The sequence below is a fragment of the Varroa jacobsoni genome, unplaced genomic scaffold (assembly GCF_002532875.2).
Source record: "Varroa jacobsoni isolate VJ856 unplaced genomic scaffold, vjacob_1.0 scaffold_1221, whole genome shotgun sequence".
Classification (NCBI taxonomy): domain Eukaryota; kingdom Metazoa; phylum Arthropoda; class Arachnida; order Mesostigmata; family Varroidae; genus Varroa; species Varroa jacobsoni.
Window position 1 is genome coordinate 137,340 of NW_019214123.1, and position 23,482 is coordinate 160,821.

At 43.8% G+C, this 23,482-nt stretch overlaps 1 protein-coding gene across 1 annotated transcript in view; it reads left to right on the forward strand.

The window, feature by feature from the left end:
• Positions 1 to 23,482, forward strand: part of LOC111267785 (uncharacterized) — a 94,582-nt gene that overhangs the window by 35,463 nt on the left and 35,637 nt on the right. The window lies entirely within an intron of this gene.

A 23,482-nucleotide genomic window follows, 5' to 3' on the forward strand; every position in this document is an offset into this window, starting at 1 on the left:
ATATTAAGTTCCGCGGTAACAGTAGCGATGAGCGTATGCCTCAAGTTGCGCGAACGTTAGTTATGGTTTCGTTCAATGTTGGGAACAAGGGTTTATGCTACAGGAATAGTTCGTAGCGGATCTTAAGGCGTGAATGGTAAAAGTTCGGGTTCGAACAACTTTTGTGAACGAGGGACGCGCAGGGCACCAGAAGCAGGCTTTAATAAAAGAAGAGATGTGTTGGGCAAATTTATATGGTCGTTGAGAATTTTAAGGAGAAGAACTCACTAGAAGCAATATGAGTACTTCCGATACCCCCTGCTAGGATACTCTCGACTTATGTTAGTAGTCAGCGAGTTGCAAGCTCAATCTTGGCTTCGGAGTGTATCAGGCATTCGTATCTGTGACCCAACGAAAATCACCGGCCGGTTGATCAAGTACAAACATGTTCCGAAACCTGCCTACTCGCTTGTCTGCAGTGCTCCGCTACGCTATTACTCCTGCCAGCCTTCATTCCAACACAGCGCACTTTCCGCGTGCCACGATGCCCGTCTGCAAAATGACGTACGTATGTCGGCTGCCAGATGTATATAAAGGCATCAGCAGATTTGTAATTGGACCGTTCCTTCGGCGCGGTGATGTTGACGACAACGTCGAAGACCCTTGCAATTTCCCTAACTCGGTTGGAAACTAGCTTCGCTGTTTGCAGCTCGCTGGCTCGACCACCTTAATAACGTCCGTGTCCTGATCTCCTTTGCAAGGAAACGGGCCTATGAACCAAGTGGAGCAGCAAACATTGCTTTACATTTAAGGCATATGACCGAACGCGAAACCTTCCTTTGCTGAATCGTTCCACGGGCTTAACGCGGCGCCGACCGTTGTCGACCAGACTCGGCCTAACTGCCGTTCATCGTGAAAGCCTGCTCGCCGCACTTCCGTCCTGAGCGGATTCCGATTTCCAGTTTTCGCTATTTGGCGACTCGAGTTCGATAGGTTTCTTCGTCATCGTAGTTGTCGCTCGATCGTTGACTGGCGTTAAGCGAAGCCGGCCGCTAGAAAAATCTAACCGTCAGACGAGATGCGTCTGAGCCGGTTCACTACTACGTACAGATTCATTGTTGTCAGGAGAGTTATGACTGAGCTGTCATGGGTTCGTGTGATACAAGCGTTGCGTGTCTGATCTGTATCACATATAGGCCCGTAATATTTTCAGACAAGTGGAAACGTTCTTCAGAGCACTGTTTGCCGCGCTTGTTTTCTTATATAATCGTTGCTGCTGACTAGTTTAATTAGATTTACTCGTATAATTTTTTTTCGCCTAATGAATTTAGAATGGAACTTCAAAAATTGTTTGCCCTGAATATGAAATTGTTTGTCCATTTAGCGATAACTGTTCTTGCTGTTGCAATACGACGGCGAAACGAGTCTTTAGTACTATACCTACAATTTTAGTAACGTACGTACAATTTCTACTCATTGAAATCGATGCTCTATTTCATTTGGCATAAGTGAGGAAGATCATTGCACCGCGCCTAACAGCAGAACTCCATCGACAGCGGGGGTTGCATTTAGCGATGAATCGTGCCCACCAGTCCACTACACAAAAGCTTTCTTTGCGGTGCTCTGGCATCCTTTATGACCAGCTAGACGAATATACTACTACGCTGTCAGGCAGAAACCTCGTTTTGTGGTACAAGTAGGTTAGATTCTCTTATCAACAAATAATAACTTTCGGCGTTTTTCGTAAAGTTCCTGTCCGCCAAAGACTGTGGTGTCATCTTTGTCGTAGTCGCTATTAAAATATTAGTGGAATTACTCGTAATGTTTCTACCGAGTCTCGATGCTTTTTGACATTTACCAGATGTAGGGTGAGGTCAATCATAAAAGAAGGATCTGAGTGTTTTACTTATCCATTTGCTATAAAGGGCTGGTTTGTATATTCTGTTTATCGCAGTTCCCTAGGGTGTACCGACGAAACGCCTCACGCTGCGAATCAGAACACGAATTTATTCACAGGCGGGCTACACTTTATACAAAAAAAAAAAACACACACACACAACAATAAACACAGTGTCCTTAATTCGTGATTCGTACAAAAAATATCATACCATTGATTTAATATACACGACAGCTGAGATTTGCAACAACGTGTTTTCATATTGCCGTTGCTCGACTTTATACAATTCAGCCTGTAGTCCAAAGCTCTTATCGGTTTATGTAGAAACATTACGTTCCGCAACGTTCGTGTGTTCGCCTCTTGTCGTTAACACCATAGTCCTGTAATATATATCCTGTCTATTTATATATCTCACCTATTATCGGACATTTGCGCGCACATTATTCGACATGGTCATCTGTATATCATCTTATACACTGTTAGCTTCTATTTGTCATTGCGATTCATCACAAGTATTCACTCGCTAAGCTATATCGAGACGCTTGCTTAGAAATGGAAGAATATTACTTGACATACTGTCTTCCTATCCTGGCATCCGACACAAAATCAACAGCAGTGAATACAGGAGGTATATGTTATAGTTTTTTCCTGGTTCTTGGCCCGGCAGCGTTACATGTATCGGTTCAAAAAGCACTCGTCGTGAAGCGCATTCTCTCCGCATGTGAGAACCCGGCCAATCCTCTACAGGGCAATGGTCGTAAGCGATGCGGTGAAGTATGAACGGCCGGGAAGGTGGGTTTAGTTGTATTTGGGTTATGATTGGGCGACGCGGTGAGGTGGCCTGGTCACGTCTTGAAGTCGCACGCGCCCCATTAAATTATCCCGTCACAGTCGAAGTTGGAGATGCACAAGCTTTCCAAGAGAAACGTTAACCGTATGTGCAGTCGGAAATGTGCAGCGCAAAACAGCATGCCGAAGTCGAACATCACAGTGCGATACTTAGCGTTTGATAATATTACGACACAGGAACAACGTAGGCGACGGTTGCTTTTGTAAAGTGTCGACGAAAATGTTGGACCAAAGCTAAAGTAGTACAGCACGTAACCATAGCTCAGTGGGGGTGAGAGAAAAGCAAATGAGAAAAATAAGAGGAGCCTGAAGAAAGGAACGAAAAGGAAAGCAGTTACGATGTCAGTAAGGAAGCCACAACGATTTTCCCTAGCTGCTTTCCGTGTTGTATTTCGTGAAGTCAAAAAAGCTCAATGTTTACGCAACCCGCAGGTGTTCGAAAGGGACGTTTGCGAACCCCGCTTGCGGCAGTAACAACGATGATGGGATACTATAGGATAAATGACAAATCGTGGCAATATCCATATTTAACAAAACAGAAATAATTAACCATACGTGATGCAAGTCAGGTTTTGCTTGCGACATCAGCAGACGATAAAAAGCAAAACTAAGTTTTAGCCAGTTTAGATGTTACTAGAAGTAACCTAGGTTCGTGACAGAATTATAAAGTCACGAAAGGGGAAATACGTTTCTTCGGTGCTCTAGGGGAATCATCATTTCGCGAGTTTATTTTTGTCATTCATAAAATTTTATTATGGCTGTCATAAATACAAAAAAATGCGCATAGATTATATCGGTTCAAACACACATATGAGTTGGTATCTTTAAAGGGTTCAAAAGCATTTTTCTCGTTTGTACTTCGCTTCATTTAATCAAGTCCTCGCAACTCCATATGCTAAAGCATCGTTATATTGGTAGCTTACCAGCTCCTATTTGATTTCATTGTAGCATATCTTATGGGCGCCTCCAGAATAGAATTTCTCAAGCTATGCCATCTATTGGATACGCCGTTCAGTGGCTAGGCAACCTGATGGCCAAATTAGGTCTGTTTATAAAGTTAAACAGACCAGTGGCGTCGGGTGCTGCTCTGAAAGGGACATGCGTGTACAAAGGGCGCATACAGCCCTAATGGCCAACAAGCGGCAAATGTTTAGAAGGAGAAAGACAAATGCTGCCAGTGTAGGCAACGATCTCAATTGCGGGAAAACGTGGGTCGAGTATTTTGCTAGCTAACGATTGGCAAACACAGTGGCTTCTATTCGACTGGTACGTGCGTCACCCGCATTCACATAAGACAGCTTGCCATACATGATTCTGATCCAGCCTGCAGCGTGTTGCGAAAAGGCAAAAGAGGTTAAAAACCCTAACCGTCGATATTCCAAATGGGGAGATGGTAGATATATGTATATCCACCCAAGAATGTCTGAAGCAAACGAAAACCTAGGTACAAGCCATCACTAACGTCTTTATAGCGTGTCTGATCTCTCTTTTTCAGAGGATGATGTAATAGATGCCAGAAAACTAGGCGAGACATGGCCAAACCTGTCTTTATAATATTGTTAAAAATATAATTGGAAGTAATATTGAAACTGAGGTTACAGTAGCCTATGATTATTGGAAACAATTTCTGTTCTGATTTGTCGTTCGAGATTGGACTCGGAATCATTGTGGCTTTAAATGACCTATAAAATACAAACGGATATAACCTTGAAGATCATTAAGGGCATATAAACGGGGCTAACGAACTAAGTAGCACCGCCGAACAGAGTTCCGACTCAGAACGCTACACGCCGTATTTTTGTCTGCTTTTGTTGTTCACCTATCGTTGCTTGGCGTAAAGACATAACCTTAAAACAGCTTCTCACAATAAGATGGGGATAACCGCCAGGCATTATAAGTTTACGGCCGGCTGGAGTGGCTGGCACTTCGTTGGACTTCCTTCCTCAAACAAAGGAAGTAACCGAAGAGTAGGCGGAGAGCCACGGCGCGGAGAAAACAGAGAAAACGGGCAAAACGAAGGGGCTTGCAGAATTCTCTGAGGATCCGATGAGGATTTAAACTCATCGGCGGAGAGAATCGACGAAGTCTGCGACTTAGTTTGTTCCAATATTAAGCCAACCCGTAGTTCCGCCTTCGAGGCCGAGCCTATCACGGAACTCTATGGATGACCGCTGCCGGATTTTAGTGGAGTGTCAAACTTACTATCCCTGGCAGGCAGTAGTTTCTGCATGGTCTGAGGTGGGGTGGGCGGGCGTGAACCGACAGCAGACAGGACTTTTCTCCCATCGGTCACAAAAACGAACGAACAGACGGGCAACTCAGCGAGAAGAATCGGTCTAGGCGGCTAAGGCCTATGGTCAGCTTCGATACATCACCAAAGCCTGTTAGGGGAAAAAGGGAGATCCAATCAAAATACTTAAGATAATAACAAGCTTCAATGGACGTTCAGAATCCCAGAAAATTCAGAGTGCGGAGGATCTACAAAAGTACCTTTCGGGCTAGCGAGCTACAGTTAAGTGATGCGCAACGGGCCTAAAATGGGGAAACCTATGAGACGGATAAGTGCAATTTTCTGGGTCATTCCGATGTTACCAATTAGGGGAAAATATGTGTGTCACCATCGAATTAAATCAAAATTATGCTCAAGATATTATTTGTATATTCTTTAAAAAATTGACAGCCTGTAGAGCGTGTGGCTTGTTGCATTGCATCGCGCTTCTTGCGTGCAACTTCTCGCCAACTAACGCCGATTCGAACTTTGATGAAGCAGATGAATTTGAGATATAAATCATCATGTCGTAAGGGGAGTTGTACAAGGCCACGACGGTGTGACAAACAATATCAGTTTCGAGTAACTCTTTGTATATTTATAAAAAAATATACGCACATAATTTCTTGTTTCATATCGCTTCATTTTCCAAGACGTTTATGGCCTCGCTTTCCAGTTCGAGTCGCTGAAATCTCTGAGTAGAGAGGGTTTCGTGGTATGTCTGTAAGCTTCTATCCGTCGATACATACACAATTTCTGAGTTACAAGCATTTCGTGGATTATCACCACAATAAAACAGTCATTGCAAACATAATATGTTTCTTGGATTCGGTGTTGTTACTAATTTTGGAATAGTCTCGCGTTCTGTGTGTTGTCGCCAGACCAGCATCGGTCGCACCTGTTTTCCACAGGGTCTCTGAACAATTTTAGTCCGATGAACTTCCTTGAGTTCGATAAGTTGTGTTTGGGAATAAGTATTTCGAGCGTTCGGGTGGGATGCCGCCATAATTTCGCCGATAGCCCCTTTGCCTTCTGACACAGGGTCCCCGTGTGTCTTCCCATCCTCCCCCAAATGTTGTGTCTCATGCACTGTAATAGTTGCAATGGCTGCAATAGCGGCTATTGACTTTCAATTCAAACGAATACGATGCTTACGATCCGTGTTTTGTTCCTCCAGTGTGTGTTTTCATACGATGAGTTGCCACCAACTCTTATGTTATTGCTTTGGGTTAGTCATAAACAACGATATTGATTACGCGAAAAAACAGATCGTAGGTCGAATCTACATCGGTCATGGGTTTGGTAGCCAACTGGGGGCTAACTTGAGTAGTGTAACTATACTTGTAGCTGCTCGTTCTATATATGTATAATGACAGGCGCATACCCACAAACAGATGTCTGCTTGCCACTTATTGGGTTTCAAACAGCCTGCAACGGCTTTCACATTTGCGCTAACCCCTGACTATAACTCTGTCGCGATCTCTACTACAGTTTGCCTTTAGAACAGGGGACTGTTTTTGACGAGGCCAAAGAATCGCTAGTTCGTTCTACACTGCTGTTCCCCTGCTGCTTCTTCCTGTGCTATCTTTTCAGTGTTACCCAGTGCCCGCAATTGTCGTTTACCGTCGGGTTCCTTCATGGAATTTCAATTGGCCTCCAGTTGGCTTCGAACGGGAATGGCAGCAGCAGCGGCAAATAGGAACACTCTGTATTGCTGCCATTATAGAGAGTATAGGAAGGTGTAGTTGCTTGATAGATAAATACCAGAGCAGGTGTATGGAGGATGTCTTCGTCGCTGCTCTGAGGTACGATGACGGAGTCTTTTTTTCGTTTGGCCAGAGGCGCATGGGCATAAAGGAAGAAACAAAACCTGGTTGGCAACTGGGCGAAAAGCGAACAGCGAACAGCCCACGAAAAGATATCGAATGTTCGTTGTAGCTGTGCAGAGACATAGGCGTTCATCTTTTTCGAACCACGTTGGTCTGGGTATTTATCTACCATTATAGGTCAGACCAAACCTTTACAGTGAATTTCGCCCCTACTAGCCCTGAGCATCTGGCTCCCGGTCCTGGGTGCATATTTCGTTCGCGCCACTCACCCGCGCTACTTCGCCTCCTGCGGCCTTCGGCCACTTTCGATGCCGTTAGTGTGGTGCTCTTTCCACTTATAGGCCCTTCTTATGCTTGTACCTTCTTTCGTTCCCAATATATTTCTCTTTTTCCCCTCTATGCGCATTAACTGACACAATCGCTTAGTCGTCAGCTGCTCCCGCTGCCCGTATTTCTACTTCAAACGCCAGTCGTGATGACGATGAGGATGCGGAAAAAGGACCAATTTTAGGTGTAAATTTATGCATTTCAGTGTGTGACAATTGTCAGGGGAAATTGGCTGCCAACATGACTATAAGGCGTTGCAGGTTGACATTGAACAAATGCGCCTGCTATAGAGCGATGGCCCTGCACTATTTGACAGATTTAAAAACGTTTGCTGGAAGGCAGTCAAGGAAGAGCAGCTAAAGGAAAAAGGTAGACAATAAAGAAACAGATAGAATAATCACAACTATAGATGAATGAATGATCGATTGAGTCGATGGAAAAAGTTCATGTTGTTATTTCATGACGAGATGCATTTCGAACCTAAAAATATGTGTTATTGTCTAGTCTCTTTAGTAGATTCAATTGAATTTTAATGTACTATTCAAATGTTGACTAGAGCCACAAGGTTCTCTAGGACAATGCGACTTAGTAGACGCGCAAATTCGTATTTAGTAAAAACATGGATGGAACGATACTAATAGCGTTATATTGGCCGTTCAGGAAATAGGGACTAGTGACAAGATGCATACTGATAAATATTATTCACTAAGTGTTGCTTTTTTGTGCATTGTTTCGGAACAATGTCATCCCTCAGAGGAGTCGTATACACGCGTTGACACACACCTGTGTCCCACAAATCGCAAATGTGCGTAAAACTGTAGTCCTATCAAAAAATAGTGCTAGACTCGTCGATATAGTGTGTATACATGTAAAAATATTGCAAGAAAATATGCGCAAAGGTCTAGATATCGACTTCGGAAATGAATTAACACCATATGACCAGTGGCTGGCTGACGTCGTAACCGAAAGAGACACTAAACGTACTTCTATGGATATACACACACACACTTCACTCACGGGTACATCCGAATAGAGCGGAGGGATAGAGGTGTGATAGGATTTAGAAATTTTCCTGCTACGGACGGATAAAGATGAGGGGCAGCAGCTTACCTCTCCAACCAGGGTAAGCGACGCTCATAGTGCAGCACAAGACAAAATAGTGAGACATAGTGGTTTAGTGGCGACAAATCCTATTGAGAAATGGTCCATCTCTAATCCAAGGGGGGTGATGACTGTACGTCAGCTTCTAAGTCGCCCCTTGAATTCGACTCCGATTGTTGTTGCCGCTTTTTGGTGGCAGGTGTTGAACTTTTGTTATACTAGACCAGAGTAAAAGCAAAAAAATAATAAAGTAGAACTACTGCAACACAAAAATCGCACAAACTAGAGATAATATATTGACAGTGGATTTGGTGTCGCCTCTTTAAACTCTTCTCATTTTACCACGGCTCAGTTGACAATAGAAAATCATTAAAGTGATTTTGGTCTTGAGCACGCGACCGGACACCGCTGTTGATAGCGAAGAGGGCCTTGCTGGTACGCCTTTTTTGTGCCGCTTTGAGGCACACAGAAATGAAAACTTCGGTCAGAGCGTTCTTTAGTAAGTCTCCTGTCTGGGCAAAAAAAAAGTAATAATGTCGTATAGCATACATGCTTCGAAATACTGCAAAAAGGTCAAGCATTTCATACTATGCTATACGCAACGATTTTCATATATGTCTAAATCCCAAGATACTGTTCTAGTGAGTACGCACCACCTGCCACACACATTCCGTGGAACCGCTGATGGCCACCAATAGGTGTTGGTATATACTTTACAAAGAAGCAACTTTTAACGACGTCTCAATATTTCTTAAACCAATATCTTAGGGACAAATTTTGAACTAGAAACCAAATGGAGCATTGCTGACTTTCAGCAGCCGTACGATAGTTCAATCAATTAGATGTCCACCAAACCAAGTCCTGTTTAGCGAAAAGGAACGAATTTTTTGCCTCGGACAAGGTGTTTAAACCTAGGCGCAGGGTTCACTCCCGAAATATAGCGCCGGTATTATTGGGTAAAAAGGTAAACGAATCCACAAGATCTGGCTATCTGAACACGTTGTTATGAGGTCAAGTCATTTAATGCGCCCTTGCCGTTGCTCCGGCATCTAACTAAAGTCGCAAAAAGGTCTATGCAGGCCACGACGGCCCAGCAAAATGCAGATCAAGATCAACAGATCAACGTTGATGGCAAAATCGAAGCCCGACAGAGGTACGCTTTGCCTTGCGCGAAGTCGTCCGCCTGCTTTAGGACAGTACTGGGTCGGTACGGGTCAGGTAGGAGCCACATTGGGCAGCAGGACTAGGCTCTACGTTCCGGCTCTAACAGGTCTTCTCCCGTGCAGTCATTGGATAACAAAAGCCACACAAAGTAAGAAGGCGATCGCTTAACAATAGCTTTAGGGAGAAAGAAAACTGTTAAAAAGGTAGCCAAAATAAGAGAAAGCTGTAATGTTTGGCTACTACTGCCACGAAAAAAGGGCAAGCCAACGACAGAGTCTGCTCATTCGTTTTTAGTGGCCATTCACTGAGATCTGTAGGCAGTACTACCAGGGGCAGCGTTAGTAAAGACAGAAAAATTTCATTCGATCAACTATAGTCTCAGGTTATTGGGGTAGCACGCTAGCAGGCAATGTTGAAGATGGCAGCATCAGCAGCTGCCGAACGTCCAAGGATCAATGAATTCGACAAGGAGATTATACATTGTATACACAGTATACACATAGTTTAGATACAAGGTGACAGGCAACAAGCTTAATCTCGGTTGTATACGTCCATATTAAGACGACGAAGGGCAAACGACAAACGACGATCGCACAGGAGCAAACAAAATCGCTATGAAACAGTGCCACATTTAGCTAACCCCAGATCATGGGGCTGGTCCACGATACTGGAGCAGCTTTGGTAGGAGGTTCTAGATACATGACAGGTTTCGACACATAATCGTCCGTATTGTATCGCTGCCGTCGCAATGAGCCATTTATTGCGTGCGTGCCTGCGTCACGACTTACTGAACCTCAGTGTTGTGCGCTGTGGTTTTTTCGGGGGCGGTGTCATAGAGGCAACCATGACGCCTGGGATTAGCGAAAAAGTCAAGAAGCACAACGAAAGAGAGGGAAAAAAACAAGAAAGGTCGCCAATAGAGAATCTTGGGCGAGCTCGAACACACGACGGGAGATAGGACGGGATAAAGGCTGTGAGGAAAATGAAGAAAGAAACAAGAGAGCGATGCTGGCTGTTGCGGTGCTGACGATGCTGCTGATGGCTCTGATGGGGGGGGGGGGCAGACGACACTAGAAGAGGCCTGGCTCAAGGAAATCAGGCCTAGACCATCGCCTAAGACGATCGGATCGGAGAACAAAAAATAGAGAACGAAGAGGGTGGGATATAGAAGAGTCGAGATGCGCGCGTCGATCTAGACCGATGGGCGTTTCAGTTCTGCCTGTCTTTCTGTAGGTACCTACTATATGCGTCGATTGAGGCCGACTAAACGAAGGGCAAAGAACAAAAGAAAAACTCGATAACGAGAAAAAAAACCACGGCTCGGTGGAAAGACAGGGAGGATGGGAAATAGCAGGGAAAGTGAAAGCGTCTTTGTGGAAAGTCAAAGATGTGACAAAAACGAAGAACAACTGGAGACTTGAAAGAGCCACGCCTGGCTATTCTAGCCTTCTAATGTAATCTTTTTTTGTTGTCATCTACTATTGTCGCTATACAGGACATATCTGCATGTACTTAGCCAATAGCGAAGAAAATTGAATGTTCGAATAAGATGCGCTTGTCACGGTTGCTTCGTCGTTTTCTAGCTACAATGATAATAAGGCTCCGAAGTTCTAAGGAGTGAAATCAATTGTTTGTAGAAATAATTTGGGAAAGCGACGATATTTTTCTCGGGTCTAGTTTGTTGTTATTTGTTATACTACTTTTTCTTTAATTATGTTTTCAATAAGCGGTATCATTGTATTTCTCGTTAAATACACGTTTTTGACATTGGCTCTTTTTATAAGTACTTAGTAATTACCTAGAAGACGATCTGTCTCACAGACTGGATCTAACATGGCCGTATATTCAAGAAACATTTCCTTCTTTTTGCAATACTATTTTACACATTTATTATACATACTTATGTGCTTGATTCTTGGTTTTCATAGTAACGCATTTATTGGAAAGTGAAAATGGTTTTGAGATTTCAACGAAATGGTTTTAAAATCAAACAGTAGCAGATTTAAAATCCATTAGCTTCGTAAAGAATGTATATATAGTCTCCTAAGTAAAATGTCGAAGCAGTCTTTTGACGAGCCAACAGCACTCGACGAGGCCCACTTATGCTATGCTTACATTATGACTTTAGTATCTGCAGCTTAGAATTGTCGGCCCGGTTCCATGCTAAGTACAGCATTAAATTGAGCCTAACCCGGAAAATTTGATTCAGCCTAATTTATCATGAATTGTGCATCACACCACATCTGCTTAAGTGATAGTGAAATGAGTTACATCTATTCGTGTAAGGCTCGATTTACATATGGGACTCCGTCCGAACCGGTGGCGAGATGTCAGTATTTTCTCTCGATTTTCACGAGGTTTTTCACAAATCCTGTCCGATCCCGATAAAATATCGGGCAAACGCTGCAAGACCTCAACCCCTGCGAAGTACCCCGCGTTAGGATAATGTTGCCATCTTGCTGATTCGTGGTAGCAGACCCCAGGAACCATTACAAGTAGCCCTTCTTCTATTGGTATTAACACTATCCTGAAGCGGGTCGCGCGAGTCCGATTCGGTTGCACGCGACAGATTCACCTCTCGTCGTCATCCCAGCTCTACGGTTTCCGTGGTGAACGACGGGTTTCTGCGACGAAAGCAAAGAAAAAAGTGTAATAACCCCCCGTAGACCTACACCTTTTCCCTTTTCTTCTTTTCTCTAGTCTCTGTGTCCGCCTTGTCCATTCCTATAGGCTCAGTATCAGCTACTGTATTGTCCCACAGGCGGAGCGAGAGTTGATGTCATTCCTTTTAGTATTCTGTACGACACCGGAAGCGGTGTCGCCCAAAGCAGAGACAAGGCCCAAGGAACGCTGGCCGAGAGAAAGATCGAGGATCAAGTCAAGATGACCGAGTAGGGGTGACCACTTTTTTGGGGACAAAGAAATAGGCTGGGTTCGTCAGAAAGAGGAAGCCGCAACTGATTCAATGCAGCGTCAACTAGTCGCCGCTGCTCGTTGCGCTCACTCGTGATGTGTCTTGGTATAGCACCAGGACTCTGGTCGTGGTCGTGGCTTCCGACAGGGACTTCTACTCCTGACGACGACTCATGGACCCCCAAAATGTCTTTATTGCTTTAACTTGAAGGCGCAGTGTCAGCAGCGGCTTAAAGCTGCTAGGTAGGACTTCGGTCAGAAATCTAAAAAAGAACTACCGAAAACGCCCTCGGAAGAAGTAGGACTGTAGACAAAAATGAGGAGGCTGAAAAGATCGTTGGACAGTAGTGATCCTCGAAAGTATGAAAACTAATGTCGAAGATGCGCTATAGCAGTGCGGTTGAAGCGATAAGACAGAAGCAGGGAGCCATACGGATGATTGAAATGTGTCAGTGGTAGTGAGTCCTGGTTTTAGGATTAGCCAAACGTTTCAAAATGGGTGCCATTCTTCCGAATCGGGGCAATATAGTGGGACAAGTTTTTAATACGATAAATAGCTTTATAGAAATAACGCTCGTCTTCAAATGACAGACTTTGCAAATTTCTCTTATATATATCGTAAAGCAGCGTATAGGGGCATACGTAATTGGTGTAGATACCTTGCAGCAAGCTATTTGCGGAATGCAGTTAACTACGCAATTTCATTTTTGATTTCTCCATCATAAGCTTCATAAAAGCCCACGCAGGAGGCTACTAAGTGCAACTAATGCAACATAGGTCATATTAGGCAACCATCTGAAGTACAAGGGGAGTTCGAATAAAAAGAAACGGTCTTTCAATAGAGAATCATTATGTCAGCTTTAACAGCTTGGTGCTTTCGTCGTTGTTCGTCTATCCCGTGTTTTGCTGGATGAAAACAGGTAGAACAAGGCCTATTGGCTGCTGCTATTTATTCTCCGTCACCATCGAAACTTAACTGCTCCCCCAAGCAGGTTTGCTTTTGTATCATTACACGTTGGACTCTATCGTACGGCCAAGTGCTTATCGATACGTTCTGTAAGCCTGAATCAATACCAAGGCTATTGCGTTCCTTTGGTATCCAGAAAGTCTACAAAGAAAATTAAAAGGGAGAGAAAAAAAAATCAAACAAGATGTTAAGAGCCCCAAGGTCGATACGCTCTTGGTAGAAGCACTTGACCAATCACGTCAGACTAGAGTGGTCAGCTCAAACTGAATTGAAGAGCATGGTGAAATGACCGGCTGCGTTGGTTGATGAGAAATGTACTTACAGAAATGTATTATAATCTCTATATTAAGATTGACGCTGTAATTAAGATTTCTGTATAATGGAAAACATGAGCCGGAAAGAATCATCCAGCGGTAAACCCGGTAAGCATCACTGAAGAAACTACGATCAATCACGCAATCTGCTAATGTAGATCTGTGAAATAAACAAGTTTACTTTCCGAGAAAGGAAAGAAAACTTAAGAAGTTAACTCAGATTAATATGTTTGCCTATAAAAAGTCGCTTGCCTTTCGCTGATAAATAACTGCAAACGTAAAAACTAAATTCACGTATTCGAGATGTTTAAAAAAACGAAATCAGAAGACAGAACACCAAAATTTGATATATTAAATCATATTTCAATCATCGGTTGCTAAATGTCTCTGTTCCTCCTCCTATAAGTCGAACTAGGAACCGAAGACTTCATTTCTAAATTTAATTGATACTGTCTCGACAAAGATGACTCGTCTCGTGCTCTCGAAAATTTCTTTTCTGCGTATTGGGCTTGATGCCCAAGGTCTTTGCTGATAGGGCTAATTTCAGTGGACTCCGCCAATTTAACCGTTTTGTGCTGTCCAGGCCGTCTTCCGGGTGCCACAAAGCAAATACTCACCATGTTTGAAGAGAGAAAGTCGCTAAGAGCTGCTGATGGTGATTTGGCGATACGTGATATGCATGGAGAGTCGTCCTCTAAAAACGAAATCGCGTCGTGCAGCAGTTCATTCCGTCTTTCTTTTGCTTGTTTCATCCAGAGACACTGACCACGCGAGTGGTCTCTGTTCATTCGGAAGCTAATCGTTTCCTCGGCGGCAACAGTAATAGCAGTGCTGGTGGTGCGGATAGTTGTGGGCCAGGAGACTAGGATTTGCTTTTGCCTGAATCAGTCCTATCACTACAGCACGAATACCACAAGTGTTCTTCGCTCGAAGGGAGAGCACCCGGGAGCACACGGTCAGGCTACACTGAACTATCGCTCATTTCGTTTCCCCATCATTGAACAATTTCGCCCTAAAAACAAGATTACTACCACAGCACGCATTGGCAACGTTTGCTTTCGCTCTTTTCTACCCCAGGGCGGCGGCGACGAGTGGAGCCGTAGTACAGCCGTAGCAGCAGCGACGGCGGATGAGTGGTTGGGCAGTAATCCTTAGAGCTGGTACCGTAACAGGAGCAACTACTACAGGACACTCCTTGGTGCCGAGCCAGATTGCTTGCCCCTCGGCCTTCGCAGCAGATCAAGAGCGACGCCACATCGGCGGTGAGGGCTATGCAGCGCAAAAACCCGTCTCGCTGTTAAGTTTTTCGAAAGTGGCGTGACGACGATCAGTTCGAATAAGGGGAAGTGCGAAGAGAGGGCAAACGGGCTGATGTGCGAATACGTCTTTTCCTTCTCATGCCAGATGTGTTGGATTAAGAGAGGTCTGGAGTCAGGGAACGAGTACGTTTGCCAGTCGGTTCAGTAGCCAGCATCGGTCTTAGGCTGCCTTAGGTTCGCACGAGTATGTACCAGAGCCCTTAGCTCCCTTCAGGTCCCCGTCCCTTTACCCAGCTGCTCCCCATTCAACTCGTGTTGCCCAGCAATATAGTCGCTGGCTCATACTATTTTTACCGAGAGTGACATCGGCCCCTTTCATCACGACGGCGCCTGACGCATTTACCCCGATCATTTACTGATGGTAAGCAAGAAGTAAGACGCATTTTGCTTCATACGAAAAATGAACACCCCTCATTGATTCTCAACGGCTGAGTGCTTTCGGTGGTTAAAAGCTAGGAGTGCACAGGAACAAGCTTATAGCGGGAACCGACAAAATCAGCCAAAATTTTCCATCGAAAAGTGGATCTATAGATGCTGATTGCTAACAGTGGAGGACATCGAGTCTGCAGTTAACTGAGGCGACCTAGAAACCCAGATTGAAGAACTGTTTGTACCGCATAAATAGTTAGTATCCGTCTTATTGAGTTGGCGCTATCTCTTTGTGCACTAGAGACATAACGCGCTTAATTATTTCTAAACTAATGTGTATGATAGTGCTTAAAATATGAAAACTGGTAACTATCAGCTAATACTCAGCATATTGTATTTGCTGTTTGGTTAAAAATTCATGCACAACCTGAAGGGGGGCATCGACTAGTATTATTAACTTCTAAAACAAACTCAAACAGAACAAAGATCACAGCTTCGCAACATCAGCGTTTAATATCTATGTAACGTAGAGAGACGATATGGACAATCTTAATGACGTGGTGAACGTATACGGACACAGAAGCTAGAATTTCTTTCCATGAACAGCTTGACCTCTCCTGCTTCAAATTTTTTTGCCACCTTTTTTCAGCAATGTGATATTTCCAGTGTGGCTACACATTTTTTAAATCGAGTAGACGTCAATAAACATATCTTTTCCATTAAGTATAATAAAAAATATATATATTTATTATATGCCAGCCAATTAACGTGTGAGCCTTGTACGTATTACTTTGTTTGTTTTTTTTTTCTTTCATAACTAAAATCTGTTGTCTAATAGAAATATGTTACTTTGTCTATCAATCAGTGTTCAGAATATGACGTTCGGTTCTACAAGTAACCGTATAAAATGGAAGTTACAAGTTGTATGATCCATGAAGTTATACTCTGTATGAGCCTTAGTTAAGGTAACGTTGGTGTTCTTCTTTATCTGCCATAGTATTAAATGGCAAAATATGACAAAATAAATTGAAGCGCAAACGGAGTGAACAGAATAAAACTAAAAGAAGCAAAAAAGCATCTGCTGAGAAGGCTAAAGCAAATATCCTCGTTCACACTTATTAAAGCGCGCTCCTTCATCGAGCGCTTCAACAATGGCTTTGATCCTCTAGCATAGTAGATTAACTTCGTTTGTTAGCGTCTGACAGAATCAATCAAAGAATCAAGTCGCAGTTGTGCTGTTATTTTGCGCCAATCAACCGTACTTCACATCAGGTCTTAGTAAAAAAAACACCTTTACCTCTTCATTCACTTATCGGGTTTTCTACGATACCAGCAGCCCTACAGTGTGCATCACAAACAACAACCTGGTCACAACACATATCCAACATAATGCCAGGCCGTCGTTTCTCCAATTTTCCCACATCTTTTTGTTTTGTCCCCTTTCTTAAACTATTCCCGTCCGTGTAGCCTCCCCTCGCTTGGCATCATCTATCGAGGTAGGTAAGGCAAAAAAAAAAAAAAAAAAAAGGATGGTTCTTGCTGAAGGACGTTTAGCTAACGGCTGCCGTCCAAGCCAAGACGGCAATCCACCGGGATTCCACGCACATGTCAGCGATAGTTCTGCGGGAGGTAGATAATGAACATAAGAAAGGGGCCGCACGCTAGAAAGCACAGAAACAGACAGTATCGTTCATGCACTGACTGTCGCATTAACTCAGCCGATTTGCGTTTGTCGGTTCGGTTTTTCTTTCTATTTGAGCGTCAGCCCTGTAATAACGATTACTACTGCGAGGCCTGAGGGTATCTGACGACGGGTAGCGGAAACAGTTTTTTGTTCGCAACTCGAAAAGACTTCCTCAATATTTCGGCTAGACGTAATTGCTCTGTTACCAGTGTTGCAAGATAATAGGCGACTATTCGCAAATAAATGAACAATGGCTATAGACAGAAGACGGGCAACTCACAACAGATAGACAGAAACAGTGGAAGGTGAGGAGAGGTGCACTTCTCTCGCGCCTCATCGAACGATATAATGAAAGTAACCCTCGTAAAGCACATATACACTTATACGGAACCCTGTACAATATATGTTTAGAAATGAAACATAATATTTGTTGTCACGTACTTGTTACCATAGATATGATATGTTGATAGAATTGTTTGATTAATTGTATTTAGAGTATTCATATGAATGGTCTGCTCACGCATCCGAGTCCAACATGCGTGGCAAAATGGGTAAATATTAGGTAAGGCGCTGTAACAGCCCTTTTGTTGATGGACTCCTCAGTTTCGAAGTAAAGGGTGGCAACGTAAATCAGCTCAGAAGGCATATTTATATGTTACTCACATTCGCCGCTTGCCCCTGTCTGAGACAATACGTATATATCATCGCTGTTTACAAAGCAAAGCTATACTTCATCACGCATACTCAATATGAAATGTATAAGATTTCGAACGCTAGGCCTTAACTTTCCAGCCGCAGCAAAAGCCTGTGTGTTTTTATCCGTCTCATAATAAAGCAGTTTCTTGTGCTGGAAACTGCCTGGGTACTATTTAAACAGTAAAAAATAAAACGCGTCATTTAGCGTGTTTAGTTAACTTAGGTACACTTACTGTTTTAATTTAATTATACTGACCCGTTTTTAATCACTTCTTTTATACTTTGGTGTAATTCGCGTCTAGTCTTTCTTCTCGCCGCTTGCTGACCGTGATTTTGGTCCTGAGGCCGTTGTATTTCGTAACGGTACCTCTATTTTCACGTCACTCTTAATCGACTTGAATTACGCCAGTGGCTGGTTTAATTTCAATTGAACATATTTTTCCTCCGTTCTTCAAGTTCGTGTCGTTTACGCAAGCCCGCGTTAGTTACCGCGGTAGGTCTTGCATGCCGGTCAGCCCCTAACCGTAGAAGGACCGAGTATTTCTGGCCTCCCCGCTCTTCTTGAGACATAAGTGCTCCTTCCCCGCTTGACAGGATAGTCGGTCGTGGACGTAGCAGCTGTAGCAGCGGCCGCCGTACCAGCAGCAAGGCCTAACAACTGCCTCAGGCATCGCTAACAGACAAGTGGAGAAGAAGTTTTGGCTTTCTTCGGCGTCACTTTCTATTTCGCCTTGTTTTGGGTTTTCCTCAAGTTTGGCCACCGCAGGCAGCTCTCTGTCTTCACTTCTCTGCTTGAGCCAATTTGGCCAATGGTATTTCGACCGCCATAACCGATTCCCTCTATAACGTGCTCCAGCCGTTGCTCCTTCCCACTTCCACCCACTTGCTCCTTCCTCGGGCCGTCTCGTGAAACGACTCAACGGAACCAGCAATTGCAGCAGCAACAGCACTAGCAGTAGTGAGATCAGAGACCAAACAGAGGTCAGACCTCGGAACTCGTCTACTGGATGGGCCTAAGGAGGGTTGGGGTAGAAAGCACCGTTGATGATGGAATATTTTTATTATTTATGTTACCGATAAGTCACCCCAGAGTCGAGTCGGTGTTGTTCATTCACTTATAGGTGGGTCCTCAGGATAGCGTTGCCCACCGAAAGGGGCTTGAGCACGTACTCTTCGACCCCCCCCCCCTTTCCCATTACGTCAGGCTTTCGTTTCCTACAATAATCCTTAGGACTCCTTAGCTATTTCTTCTGGTGTCAGTGCAGACTCACCTACTCAACCGCAGCCATTCCTAGAGCCCCGCAATTTCCAGCCCCGCATACACACACACACACATTATGTGAATGTGTGTATGCGAGCTTCCACTCTGAGCGTTGATTAAAAGTATATACATACAGCGCTCACAAACACATCTGTCCAGCCATACGAAAAAACAAGATAAACGAAAGCGGATGAAAAAAGTAACTCCTATGGTAGGGGGAAGTGATGAAGGAACTTGCGGGGAGCCCTGGACGTGACGAAGTTTTCATTTCATTTTAGCGCCTTCATATGACGGCCACCACAACGAAGCCTTTATAAGTATGAATTGTTGTTCTAAACGACCTTTCAGGGTAAAGTTACGAGTTTGCTCCAACTCTGTTGAACCGGCGCGTAAACCGAAGTATCGAAAAGATGCGCATTCACCCTTTCACGGAGGTGGAAAGGGGCCGGTAAGACTACGGTTATCTTGTTAAACAGAAGTGACATTGACTCTCGTCCGAACGGTCTTATTCGGTTTAATATTTTTAATTGTCAGTGAGGCTACCCTGTCATTGTGAAATCAGAGAGAAATCAAGAGTTTTTAATGATTTCGTTGTAGATTATGTAATTTTCACTGGTTATTTTGTATAGCATGGAAAAAAGGCTTAGTTATTTTAAAGCAGATAAAAAGACCACGTGCCCCATAAAGGACTTTGCAATGCTTACATATCAGTTTCTATTTAAAAATGTGTAGTTCACGTATCAAACCAAATGTTACCTCATTTCCGTTTCCCTAACTAACGACATAGTTGAAAACAACCTATTCGCAGTTTTAGAGTCCGTCCAAGGCTGCTTCGCCCTGGGATTGGCACCTACTAAAGGTGTATAGCGCCTCGTGTCTCTTTAACTGTTACGGTCAGGAACTTACTCTTTTTTCCATAACAAAATATTTGACGTTGATTTAAATCCTCTTAGATAATCAAGCGCTTTCTATCTCTATGTTGATTCGAAGAAATTCCTTGATCGCGTTGAGGAGTGACACTAACTGCCTGGAAAAGGGGGGTTAGATTTAGTAACGGAGCGCAGAAGTTTTATTGCACCGATAGAAATATCCTTTAGGTTTAATAGGGAAAACTTTGAAGTACGATTAGCAGACAGTCTTTGCGAGAGGCTTCGCTTTATGGCATTGTTACACTGTAATGAAGACTTTTTGAGTAATGTGCTACACTATGAGTCCCTCAAGAAAACCTAACCATTTGTGCCTCCTGCTTCGGGAAATTTATTTATTTCATTTGGGTACTAGCACTGTAATCTTGATCATATTGAAGGGTATATATTATGGTTTAGGGCTGATAATATTAATTAGTAGACAAATACTCTTCATTTAATATCAGTCGAGTAATCGTATTTACATTCATGAAGGAAACCAGCTCACTGATCATTAACACCCGCTCTTCCTTAGGTGAAAGCGACCTCAAACACGTTATCTGCACGACCTTGACAACCACGTTCAACCTAATAATTCTCATGTTAATCTAAAAACTGTTAGCTCATAATCATCCTGTAATTTCTCGACTAAGGTTCTTTTAAACTCAGTTTTTCAACTTATCAAACTGCAAACATTTCATTGTACTTCAAACGATATACTATCCCTGTTGGTTTGTTTATTGTTGTCTAACCGGATAGTTCACTGCGTCTACTGCTCAAGGAGTCATAGCTCGATTGTGCCTGCGGCTAAATCGTTCTCTGACCGATTGCGTCCCGTCGAGTAGACAAGAGCCAAGTGTTCGAGTGGCCTTTTCCGCTTCTGGTTCAGCTGTCTGTTTTCGTTACCTTATCAAGCCTTACCTGTCGTTCGCCTTTTCTATCGTTTTTAGCACCGCTCTTTCTTGGCAAGTACTTGTCACCTTCTCGCTTGCTTGCAAAGCTTGAATCTACGCCAGATCAATACTTGGCCAGCAAGAAATCAGGCTAAGCGTAAAGGCAAGTTAAAGGAAAAAAGACAGTACCGTGTGGGCGTTGACCGGTATTAGAGCCTAACGGGGACCTTAGCGTAAAGGACAACGAAAAAAACTTCTTTGTAGTCTTGACTGAACCGCGCAGTTGTGCCTAGAAAGAGACTCGATCCCATTCGAGGCCACAGGCTCAATTCGAAACCCTTCCCTGCTTCGTTCCACTTAGCAGGCAATCGTAGATGTCAATTTGTGGCTGTCGCCGCTGCTATAGGTTGAGAGCTCTCACCGCTCTTTCCATACGGGTGTATCGTGACCTGCGGTGAGATGTCAATAACAAAAACACATATTTGTTTTCGAGCTAGTACCGCGTTCCGACAAATCAATTTTGTCCATTCCTCGCCACTAGCAAAAGCTAGTATAATAAGCGGCTAAGTGAAGCCTGTTGAGAGATTTAAAGTACAATGTATCAAATCGAAAAGTATTTTCCCGACGGTTAATTCTGCTCTTCGCCTGTATATTTGCTGCTTATCTTTCTAAGACGCTAATCCCTTCTAAACGTTATCGATTATTTATAGATACGACTATACACTTGATATTATGTTGATACCTAAATCGTATATGAATTACTAAACGCTCCATAATAATATGACCAAACATAGTAGACAACATACATCTCACGCCTATCGCTTGGGAGCTATCCATTTTCGGTTTAGTCTTTATACATCTTATTTCTATACCCCCCCCCCCACTTCCCCCCCGTTCCAACTGTGGTAATCATAGTTACTCGGTTATTCAGCTGATTAATTCCATGGCTACATCCCTTCGGGGTCTGTGGACCGAAAGCAAGACGTCTGTCGTCTTCAAATATATATGCGCTCCCGTAGGCAACCCCTGCGGGATTCGGATAAAGTAGGAGGTAATTTATGCTTTGCGCGGACATCTTGTCAAGCCTCGAAACTAACTTAACTAAGGTGGTTTGTTTGAGCGGCATCACCTAACCTTATAGACTTCCTGGTTATGGTGCTCGTCAAAAAAAGGTGAACTTTATTGACGATGATGGACAGACCCCAGCTGCGCCACGAATTGCCCATGTCTGTTTTTTTTTTATCGAAGCTATAAAGTGCCACCCGTAGAAAGATGTTAATCTGCGGGTACTGCAAACAGAATACCTTCCGCCATTGTCCTATGACAGCTGCTACCGCGTCGAGATGCTAAGGCACATAAATCGTACTGGTGCTAGTAGTACCAAATGCAGTGATGATGTCCGTCAACGCCATTTCTGAAAAACATTCCTGTTCCCTTCATCTAGTCATCCATGCAGGTACGTATAGGAGTCATAGCACGATGAAAAGTTCGGCCATTAATCCGCTGCCAATCTTTGCTAAAACGGGTTTTTAGAATTCGCTATTGTATCTAAGGTCGGTAAGCTTATAAAACAAGTTACGCACCGTCCGTAAACAAATAACAACCTAGGTTCTGTTATTTTTTGACTCTTATACCTTGCCGGCTGTCTAGGACTCAATAGCTACTAAAACAAACAGTACGGAAGACTCGCTTAAACCCCGCATGTGCGTATGTAAAAAAAATAGAGTATCCGATTTTAGCCGATTTTGACAGGGGCCATCTGCCTGTCGTCCTTCGTTGTTGACAAACTTGGCTAATATAGCAGCAGCGTCTGCAGTAGAACGTAGGCTGTACGGATCACCTTCGTTATGTTGTGTATCAATATGTAGTAGTTTTCTTCCTTTCGCAGCCTCCGCCCATATGGCAAAATAGATCAGGATAGAAACAGTATCGAAAACCTGTGGTTGTAGTTCTTGTCGCTTCTTATATTGTCTACTCGTTGCTTTGTATGCTTTCATTTCTTTGGCTGTTGTCGATTACCATAGTGCCATGACAAACAACGAAAGCGAAACGCGGCCCGAGAGAAGAACGCGCGAGGTTATAGCGGTACGTTAGTCGCGCATACGCCAGCGTATACAGTGAAAGATAAACAGAACTTGGCACTCCAGTAGCTGGAAGTTAAGCAAAATCCGAAAAAAAGCCAATGCAAGCTTTTCTCTTCAGCTAATGTGGCCTGCCGATCTGTTGAATCCTGCGAACCAAGGGCTAACTTACGTTGGTTTACGAGTCGGTAAGGCCCCCTGGGTCGAACCCATAGGGTACTGGCCCTATGGGGTAGGTATTGCTGGAAATAGGTCGTAGACTCTGCCGAGTGCAGGCGAACGAAGTAGCAGTAGAAAGGCCTTCGTTACACTCCTGATCACTGGCTCTTTATGTCTCTCCCTCGATTTTTCTTTCGTTCGGCGCCGAAGAAGAACTACTATTTGCTTTCCGCACTGGTCGGTGGCTAGTCATAGCCGCTACTAGACGGGTTAAGCAAAAAGGGCATCCTAAGGGGAAGGAGCAACATAATCCAGGACTTGAAAGTCCTGGTTTACCCCTCTAACCGGGTAGACACTTCCTGGTTGCGAAGGTACGGAGCGTAACGTTGCTCTAGAAGGGAAAAAGGTAAAGTTATCGGTGTGGATGTTGCAGTTGTCGGTTGCCGCATAACCGAAAACTGCAATGGCCAATCGGATCAGAGAATCAGTATAGCAGTAAAGGACGA